Source organism: Otolemur garnettii, unplaced genomic scaffold (assembly GCF_000181295.1).
Source record: "Otolemur garnettii isolate 467f Iridium unplaced genomic scaffold, OtoGar3 scaffold00005, whole genome shotgun sequence".
Lineage (NCBI taxonomy): Eukaryota > Metazoa > Chordata > Mammalia > Primates > Galagidae > Otolemur > Otolemur garnettii.
This window is the reverse complement of record NW_003852400.1, coordinates 36,729,983-36,741,215: the sequence shown is the minus strand read 5'-3', so window position 1 is coordinate 36,741,215 and position 11,233 is coordinate 36,729,983. Positions and strand designations below refer to the sequence as shown.

Sequence of the window (11,233 nt, the reverse complement as noted above, 5' to 3'; positions counted from 1 at the left end):
AGCACCTGGTGGTTAACTAAATTAAATAGATCAATTAAGGATATTAATAATTTTATGGATCAACAAGTGAACATAATTTTTTCAAAATCAAGACAAATGTACCGCAAATTGTACTCTATTAAATCATTCATACTTATAGTCTATGAATTAGTAACAACAGGTGAATCCTTGATTCTGTTATGGTCTGTGATAAACAATAAATTCCATAATTTTATAATTCTCTTAATTCTAGTAATATTTGCCATCATTTTAAATTAATTTCTTTTTACCTTTGTATTGAAACCTCCAAATATTCAAGTTAGACTTTCAAAGTGAGTATCAAATTCTTGCTTATATTAGTTTGTACACACTATGAATGCTAAATTTGAAAGGAGAAAATATTATTCCTTTTGTATCATTCCATTTTATACTAAGGGTACACCAGGTTGGGATTCATTTGCTTATAAAATAGTCTTTTTAAAACCTGGAATTTTGTATGATAAATCTTTAAGTCTGTTTAATTTGGCTAAGAAAAAAATTGTATTTCCTCCCTTTTTCTTCCTTTTTTAAAATCTGTTTAAGTCATATTAACACTCATCATAATTTAGTATATTCATAGTAGAATCATGTAATGTTAGCTTTTTGTAAAATTTTCAATTATAAATGCATTTTATACATTGGAAATAATGTAGCTTTACAAAGAAGTACAGAATGTATTAGGTGAATGTAGTACTTCCAAAAACTGATTTCTACACATGAGAACCTATAGTGGCTGCTCCTTTCAGTTCTTTAGAGTGAACACATTACTGCATGGACTAAATAGTCATGAATTCATCATCTGGATTTTTATTTTTAATGATTATCTCCTTTTGGAGGGTAGGTCAGATGTATTCACAACTACTTTTTCAGAATGTCAAAAATTATTTGTAGTTTGGAAAATAAATGATTTTTTAACATAATATTCAAGTACCATCTCCTTTTCTTGTCTTTTTTTTTTTTTTTTTTGAGACAGATTCTCTTACTCTGTCACCCTTGGTAGAGTGCTGTGATTATCACAGCCCACAGCAACCTCAAACTCTTAGGCTCAAGCCATCCTCTTGCCTCAGCCTCCTGAGTAGTTGGGACAACAGGTGCCCACCACAATGCCTGAATAGTTTTTCTATTTTTAGTAGAGATGGTGTTTTGTTCTTGCTTAGGTTGATCTCAAAATCTTGAGCTCAATTGATCCATCTGCCTTGGCCTCCCAGAGTGTTAGGATTACAGGCATGAGCCCCTGCTCTTGGCCCATCTCCTTATTTGTAAAAACACAGCTGTTTTCAATTCATGATTTTCACAGTAGTGGAAAATAAGAGAAATAAAATACTGGACATTTCTAAGACTTACATTGCTTGATTTAGGAATATAATTGAGAATCTGTTTAACTTTTTATTGTAGATCTTCCTCGATTATAGTAGATTATTCAATGTATATTTGTTCATTGAATTGCAGATATTTATAGAGCTTTAAATTTTTGTTTGAATATAATAGTAACATGGAAACTTCTAAAAAATTGACAGTAAGAGAACTCATTGTCTATGTGGAAAGCACAAATTGACAGTAGGTTCATCATTTTTTCTTAAATGGTGACATTCTTGTCTACTTTCATACTTAAATTTTATAAATTTTATGTATAGCTTTAAAAAAATTAATAAAGTCCAGTTAAAACAGCAGAATATTGGTATGCTATAAACTTGCCACAAAACATTTTCACTAATACAGGAAATATGTTGCTTGGAATTTTTCTGCTTTCTGGGTATAGGTTAACTCTTTTCAGATTTTAGACCCTGAAAAGCTAAACCGTGTTGGGTAAAGCAGTCAGAATAATGAAGCATTTTGTTATAATTTCAGATTTTCTATTATAGAACAAGCTACCAGTCCTTATAGGAAATGTGTAAATATGGGTGAGCTAATAAGATTTTAGGTAGTCCATTGAATTAGTTGGCAATCTTAAAAACTTTGAAAGTTTATCTGTAAGACTTCTTTAATTGCTTTAAAAAAAAATATTACCTGCAGAGACCTGCCAAAATAGTCTTCTATGCTCACATAAATATATGTAGAATATGTCAAATTATAGAATCATCACATTTTCAAGCAGGAGTGCCTCATTTAATCACTATAGGAAAATAATAGCTTATATAGTTGTGAATAAAATGTTTCTAATTGGATATCTGTAATATACTGTATGCAAACTTTATAAACACCAATTTTAAAATCTGAAATAGAAAGAGCTTATGCTTGAGAGTCAGAGAAATTTGGGTAAATTAATCACCGCAACCTCTCTGTAAAAGATTTTTTAAAGTTAAAACATGAAAGGCACCTAAACACACCTGGTACATAGTAGGCTTTTAATAAGTAGATGCTGCATTTAGTAACTTCATTCAATTTTGCTTTAAGTCAAATGTAAAGATGGCTTTCAATATAAGAATTCCTATTTTAGTACTCTTAATTGATGCTCATATAATTTACAGTGTTTAAGAATAACAAAATGGTAAAGTCCACAGATTTAGTATATGTAGTGTGGTAGTTGGCCTTCAGTATCCCTCACTTTTATACATTATACATTGACTCTCCTAAGCCTCCTTTTGTATGCAGAATTTAGTCTTTTATATGTGACTAGTTACCAGACTAAGTTAGAATTTTCACCTGGTTACACTGCTTGATGCCCTTATGATAAAGGGACATAAGTTAGACAGTAAGGATCTTTTTTTTTTTTTTTTTTTTTTTTTGCAGTTTTTGGCCCGGGCTGGATTTGAACCCACTACCTCCAGCGTATGGGGCCGACACCGTACTTCTTTGAGCCACAGGTGCCACCCGACAGTAAGGATCTTATTTTGGCTGTTCTGCCTGCTTCATTACTATTCCTCCATGCCATTAAAGGCCTGAAGCTTGCTTATTTACAAAGGAACAGTTATATCAGAAATGGGTCACCTCACTCAGTCCAGCCTCTCCATTCATCTCCTCTTACACTACCTCACAATGGGAAATATTGGGCTGAGACTAGACAACAGGTTGGGAACTCTAACCAAGGATTACATGTGCTTGTCAATCATAGGCAATATAGCCCTCCACCTTTGATTTGGTACTAATTGGAAGAAAATCCCTCTTTCACTGTCGTACACATCTTGTAAGTTCTGAAATTAAAAGATTAAAGACCAAGTATCTCCAACTACAGTAGAACCTCTATAAGTTGAGCACCCAAGGGACTGTAACAAACCGATCAACATACAGACATGGTCAACATAAGGAACTAGGCTTACTGTACTGATACATATATGTGGTGCATTTCTGATTTATGAAAATTAGATCAATATAAGGAAGTGATTAGTGTAGGAAGACAGTCAGCTATGAAGGAAGGGTCTACTGTATTTTCCCTGACTTGTGTGGGTGAGTTAAGAAAGGAGTAGTGGCCCAGGGAAACAGAATTGCCTGATTCTGTTCTCTTATTCTTCAGGACCATTGATGCCTCCTGCTGTAGGCATCCACAAAAGTCTTACCTACAAGGTCACTAACACCAAGGAAGGCAGTATTTGTAGGTAATAAAATTAGAAATATTACAATTTCTAACCCAGGTTTCTTTAAATGCGTAAGTCTTGTTCAATTCTCAAATGTGTAACACTTTTTAGGTGGAAGAAAGGGAAATTATTTCTAACAAAAACCCAATGTCCGATGTCTTTCAGCTGAATTCTGCTACACATTCAAACAAAAATTAATACTGATACTTCTTAAAGTCTTCTGAAAAGTAGAGCTAGAAGGAATACTTTCAAATTCATTTTTTGAGGCCAACGTTACCTTGAAAGCTACACCAGACAAAAACATCACAAGAAAAGAAAACTGCAGACCAATTTCTCTGATTAATATTGATGTAGAAATCTGTAAAGAAACATTAGCAAACCAAATTCAACAATACATCAAAAAGATTATATATCATTACCAAGTAGGATTTATTGTTGGCATGGAAGGCTGGTTTCACATACAAAGCAACATGTCATGTATCACATTAAAACAAAACAAAAAATGAAAACCATGTAATTATCTTACTTGAGGCACAAAAAAGCATGTTACAAAATCTAATATCCTTTTTTAAATTTTTTTATTAAATCATAGCTGTGTACATTAATGCAGTCATGGGGTACAATGTGCTGGTTTTATATACAATTTGAAATATTTTCATCAAACTGGTCAATATTCTTTCCTGATAAAAATTCCTCACAGATTTGTTATCTTCAAGATAATAAAGGCAATTTAAGAAAAACCCATAGTTAACATATAATCAATGTAGAAAATGTTTCCACTAAGCTTGGCACAGGTAAGGATGCTCACTTTCCCTGCTTCTATTCAACATAGTATTGAAAGTACTAGCAAGAACAATCAGACAAGAAAAAGAAATAAAAAGTATTCAAATCACAAAGGAAGAACTATAATTTGCAGAAAATTATATGGAAAAAATATCCAAAGATTTCACATAACATGCATCAAAAAAAGCCTGTAGGACTGATAAATTAATTCAATAAAGTTTTAGGATATTGATCAACATACAAAAATTAGTAACAATTTATTTAATGCATGCATATAATGACCTAACCCTCCACCCACAGAAAAATCCAATTTTCAATAGCGTAAAATAATACTTAGGAATAAATTTAGCCAAGGATGTGAAAGATCTGTACATTGAAAACTGTAAAACACCAGTGAAAAAAACTGAAGAAGACACAAATAAATGTAAAGATATCCCATGGAACAGAAGAGTTACTATTGTCAAAGTGTCTATACTACCCAACCTATAGATTCAACTCAATCGCTATCAAATTACCAATGACATTCTTCACAGAAATAGAAAAATCAATCCTAAGATCCATATGGAACCACAAAAGACTCTGAATAGCCAAAACTTGTGAGAAAACAAAACAAAGTTGGAAGCAGCACATTTCCTGATTTAAAATTATATACAAAGCTGTAGTAATCAAACAGCCATGGTACTGGCATAAAAACAGACTAGGCCAGTGGAACAGAATAGAGAACCTAGAGATGAATCTAAATATATATGGTCACCTAATTTTTGACAAGGACATCAGGAGGTCACAATGGGAGAAAAGATAATGTTTTCAGTCAATAGTTCTGGGAAAAAAATAGATTTACACATGCAAAAAAATGAAATTGGACCTTTACATCATGTATAAAAATAACTCAAAGTGGATAAAAGATCTAACTATAAAACCAGAAACTATAAACTAGAACAGAATATAGGAGAAAAGCTCCTAGATGTTGGCCATACCAATGATTTTTTTTGGATATCACAACCAAAATTCACCCCACAACAGCAAAAATAAATAAATGAGACTACATCAAACTAACTTCTGCAAGGCAAAGGAAATAGTCAACAGAATGAAATTGTGTTTTCCCAATTTATTTTTTTCTTATTTTTATTTTTGAGACAGAGCCTCAGGCTATCACCCTGGGTAGAGTGCTGTAGCATCATAGCTCATAGCAACCTCCAACTCGTGGGCTCAAGCAATTCTCCTGCCTCTGCCTCCCAGATAGCTGAGACTACACGTGCCCGCCACAACGTGCAGCTATTTTTTGGTTGCAGCCAGTATTGTTGTTTGGTGGGCCAGGCTGGATTCGAACCCGCCAGCTCAGGCCTTAGCCTCTTGAGCCACAGGCGCCAAGCCTGTTTTCCCAATTTAGATTGGGAAAAAATATTTGTAAACAATATCTGATGAGAGGTTAATATCCAAAACTTATTAAAAAAAACTCATGCAACTCAATAGTGGGAAAAAGTCTGATTCAAAAATGGGCAAAGCACATTTCTCCAACAAAAAACATAAAAATAGCCTATGGGTACATGAAAATGTGTTCAACATCGTTAATCATCAAGAAAATGCAAATCAAAGCTACTATGAGAGGCCACTTCACACCCATAAGAATGGTTATTATCAAAAAGTCAAAAGATAACAAATGTTGGTGAGGGTGTGGGGACAAGAAGGGTGGGGGACTGGAGATTGGTATAGGCATTATGGAAAACAGTATGGAGTTTTCCCCTTTCAATGTGGATATGTTTTGAAATAAAGATGAGCTCTTTTGTTACTGCTCACTTTCAGTCTTAGTTTCATTTTTCTCCTTCACATCTGTAGTGATCTAATTTTTTTTATATGTAGAACATTAATATGATTTCAAACTTCATTAACACGTTATTCAGATAAGTGTCATTCCCTTTCATATCATTTCTACCTGATTATTTACTCTTCCTTATGGCCATCTTCATTGTTCTGGCTTACTGTCTTGTGTCTCTTTTTATAACACTAATGAATAATACAGGGGTCCTCAAACTTTTTAAATAGGGGGCCAGTTTACTGTCGCTCCGACCGTTGGAGGGCCAGACTGCAGGCCCTGGGACAAGTCAGCTGCTAAGCAGGACAGGCAGTGGTGGCAAAAACACCTGGCGGACCAGATAAACGTCCTAGGTGGGCTTCATGTGGCCCGCGGGCCATAGTTTGAGGATGCCTGGAATAATATGCATATAAATAATACAGCAGTACATAAGAAATAATATATGATTTTCTTTTTCCTTTCAAAGTATTGTGTTCTTTTGCACTTTGCTTTTTTTGCTTAACAGTATCTTTTTGAAATCTCTCACTTCATGAGAGATCTGCATTCTACTTTACATCTACTTTCATTGCTATGTTTAATAAATCTCCTATGCTTGGCTACTTAAGCAGTTTCAGTATTTTATAATTACAAATAATACTTTAGTGAACACTTTTGTGCATTTATTTTTGTGTTGCTGTAAGTACATATTAAGGGGAAATCCTTAGAAATTGGCTTGCTGGGTCAAAGGGTATAGTTGCCTTTAAAATGGATTTTTCTCATAAGTTATAATTATTTTATTTAAAAATATTTAGGATTTAGAAATGAAGCCATAAAAGTAAGGAAGAAATATGGCAGACTGAGGTAGATTTTAAAATTATTAACAAGAGGATTTAAAAAGTCAACTACAGGGCGGGGCCTGTGGCTCAGTGAGTAGGGCACCGGCCCCATGTACCGAGGGTGGCAGGTTCATACCCAGCCCCGGCCAAACTGCAAGGAAAAAAATAGCCGAGTGTTGTAGCGGGCGCCTGTAGTCCCAGCTACGCGGGAGGCTCAGGCAAGAGAATCACCTAAGCCCAAGAGCTAGAGGTTGCTGTGAACTGTGACTCTATGGCATTCTACCGAGGGCAACAAAGTGAAACTCTGTCTCTAAAAAAAAAGGCAACTACATTATATAGAAAATTCTAAAAGTTAAAAAAATAGTATAAATAAGCTAAAAAGACAAACTATAAAAATATTTGTAATTCATATCAATGACAAAGAGTCATTCTTAAATATATAAACTTTTAAATAAAAGTATAAACAGCTCCTATAAATCATTAAGTTGAAGACCAACTATAATAGAAAAATGGTCAAAGCCCATGAACAGATAATTACAAAGGTTCTTAAAGTGAAGTGATGTCAACTTCCTTCACAAAAAGTGAAATTAAAATTACCAGTTACCATTTTTCACCTATCATATGGCAAAGATTGAAGGGTGAGGGTAGGGTATATATGCCTTTACTTAATATTTGTAGACATTAAGTTGTACAGCCTTTATGGAGTGTAATTTGGAAATAGCCATTAAAATTACAAATGCACATTCCCTTGGTTTAACAATTCTACTTTTGGGAGTTTATCTCATGGATATATTTGCACTGAATTGGAAGGGCATATATGTAAAAGTGTTCAAGATAGTATTGTTTGCAATAGCAAAAAATTGGAGACAAAAATATTTATCAATATGTACTAGCCTAGGTGCAGTGTCTCAAACCTGTAGTTCTAGCACTCTTGGAGGCCAAGGGAGGAGGATTACTTGAGATCAGGAGTTCAAGACCAGCCTAAGCAAAGGTGAGACCCCCCCCATTCTCTACAGAAAAATAGAAAATAATTAACTGGGCTAGGCAGTGCCTGTGGCTCAAAGGAGTAGGGTGCCGGCCCCATATGCCAGAGGTGGCAGGTTCAAACCCAGCCCCAGCCAAAAACTACAAAAAAAAAAAAAAATGGCTTGATGGCACATGCCAATAATCTCAGCTACTTGGGAGGCTGAGGTAGGAGGATGGCTTGAGCTCGGGAGTTTGAGGTTATGATGATGCCACTGCACTCTAGCCAGGAAACAGAATGAGGCTTTGTCTTAAAAGAAAAACAAATAAAAAGGAAGGAAGGGAGGGAAAGGAAAAGAAAAAAGGGAAGGAAAGAAAAGGAAAGAAAAAAATTATTATGTAGATCTTTTTATGCTTGTGTAAAAATCTCCAAGGTAGGATATTGAGTGGGGGCAGGGGGGGAAGCATGATGCAGAACAGAAGGATCAGTATGCCACCATTTGTGTCCCAAGGGGAGAAAAAGCTTTCTAAATATGTATTTGCTTGTACATCTGGAAGCTATTCCTAGATTACTTCAGAAACTGGTCATCGTATCCACTGGGAGGATAACTGAATGGTCAAGAGTCAGGAGTGGGAGGATGACTTGTGCTATATAGCCTATTCAAAAATAATAATTTTTAAATTTTTAGAGGGCATTTCATATGAGTGACAATAAAATCCCCATCCTGAAAATGGTGCTTAAAATATCAAAAAGTTCCAGGTCTTTCTCAAAAAGACACACACCAACTACTGTCTTGCATAAACTTGATCTGAGAGTCAAGGGCTTGACTTGATCTGGCCTTTCTGCCTCCACTGGTGGAGCCTGTGGCTTTTACTGGTCATTTTTCTCTCGAAGGTAAATACCTGCTAACTTTAGGGAATTCCTCAAAGCATTTTTCTTATTTCTGTATTGTTTCATCTTTCTTTTTCTAGGTCAGAAATAGAAAAAAATGGGGTGGAGGGAAGAGATGCAAAGGCCAGAGGACTTTTTCCCATAATGGATTAGAGGAAAGGATTTCTTTAGTGTCCAGGATATTAAATGGATCACTGCACTTTATCTGTTCTTACTCTAGTTTGAAGTTCTGCCTTAATTGGTAAAACTTGCTTTGCATGGCATACCTGAACAGACTCTTTAATTGGAATAAATTTTTATTTGGTATTTTCTAATTTGTTTTTTTGTCTGTTACCTGTATTAAAAAAGAGTCGACCTCTTTTATTTTTCTCTTCACATTTAAAACACACATGAACAAAAGAAATGTTGTTAATACATTTATACAGGAGCTTCCTTTTTTGCTCAGATGTCAGAATATGTTCAGAACTGAATATACATTTTTTTTTTTTAAGTTATGGCACAATGACATGAGAAAATTCCTATTTTCCAAGTGCTGGGGAAAAGGATATATGTATGACTTTAACCTTATAATCGTATGTGTACATGTACGTGTGTGTTTGTACATTTGTAATCTATATGGTGATGGAAGTCTAAAAGGAAATACAATGAAGTGTTAGTAATATGATATTTTGGGGGAGTGGCTATAGATAATTTTTATTTTCCTTTTAAGTATTTTCCAGATTTGCTTCAATGAAGATTTATTGAATATTGAATGATTGTTAGGATTGTTAAATGATTTAGTACATACGCATACGTTCTGAATATACCCTAATGAAAGGCCATGGTTATTTTTAGAAAGAAAGATTTGATTTTTAATCTTATGTGAAATAGCTGATATTCTTCTTTTAGCTTAGTCCTTGGGTTTTACAAACTGAAATGTGGTTGGTTTACAGATACAGCATTTGTAGACGACTGTCTAAAAGTCTGGCCACATATCTTATATGTTAAATGTTTAGGGCCTAGAGTCAAAAGACCTGTGTTCAAATCTGGACTTCTGTTTGCTAGCAAGTGACCTGAAGTATATGTCTTAAATTCTCCTAAGCCTCAATCTCTTTATAAATGAATTGTCCATTTCATTTATAAAGAATTACACAAATTACAATAGTAATAATAGTATCTCATTGAATTGCAAAGTTTAAACGAAATTACTCATGCAGAATTTAAACTTAGTTCAATGTTTTATTCATGGTAAACATGCCATAAATGTTAGCGCTTTGTTTTTCTTCTGGCTACCTTTGGAATTCTAGGACCTCTCCCTTCTTTCAAACCTATCAAAATATTGTTATTCCTATGGGATTTTATGAAATCAAGGGTAAACATAATCTAAACAAGACTCTGCTACTCGTCAGCCATTTCCTGTCCATAGGAACTGGTTATGTTGGTTCTTATGCCCAAATTACCGTATCTGTTGCTGGACCTGTATGTACATGGTGACTGCTGGTGATACAAAGACCTTCAAAATTTTTAAGATCTATTTTAATGTATGGTGAACAAAAATGAAAGTAGGACATTAAGTCATTGATTTTATGGATATTTTTTAGGATAAGGTAAAAATGAATATTGAAAAAAGCAATTCAACTTAGGAAAAATATTAGGATATAATACTATAAGGTATGGCAAAAATTGCAAGATAACACTTGAATGCCTAAAGTTTAGGATTTGTTGTAGAATTTCTTCCCATGTCTGTGTTCAAGGTGCCCATACTGTATCCTAGAAGCTCAATAAAACAGGTGAAATCTGTCTTTTACTTAAACTTTTGTCACTCATCTTGTGTGTGGGATCTTACCTTTTCTTTTCCCCAAATGGTTTTTATATTTTCTAAGTAAAAGAAATATATCCTTCTAGGGCAGTTAGTTCAACAGTAGCTAACTTTAAGTTTTTTTCAGTTTGAAAAGCATGCTACTATTTCTACAATCTTTAAATCTGTAGACCATTGACCATTACTATCTTCCTTAATTCAAATTTTTATTTTTACTTTCAATAATATCTAATATTTTTTAGTATTAAGTAAAACAACTGTGCACTGTTTGATTTACTAATACTCAGTGAGCTTACCATGTCAATTTTCTATTACTGTCTTAGGACTCATTAAACCTATACATATATTAGATTGAATGGCTTTGTTGTCACGTTCCAATTTCTAAATGTAAATTAAAACCTAAAATTTCGGCACTTTAGCACTCACTTAAATGTGATCTGTTTGCTAGGATGGAAATTTTTTTTTGTTGTTATGAAAAACAGGGTTGTCTTTACAAATCTTGCATGAAAACATATAGTGTAAATAAGGGTATAATTTGTGCATAATTCCTTGCTCAATAGGAGGCATAAATTACATTCTCAATTCATAACAATTATACAAGTATAAAGAATAGAGTAGTTTTTTTTTTTTTTTTTTTTT

General features: G+C 33.9%; 1 protein-coding gene across 1 annotated transcript in view; it reads left to right on the top strand.

The window, feature by feature from the left end:
- Positions 1-11,233, top strand: part of NDUFAF2 (NADH:ubiquinone oxidoreductase complex assembly factor 2) — a 187,968-nt gene that overhangs the window by 87,344 nt on the left and 89,391 nt on the right. The window lies entirely within an intron of this gene.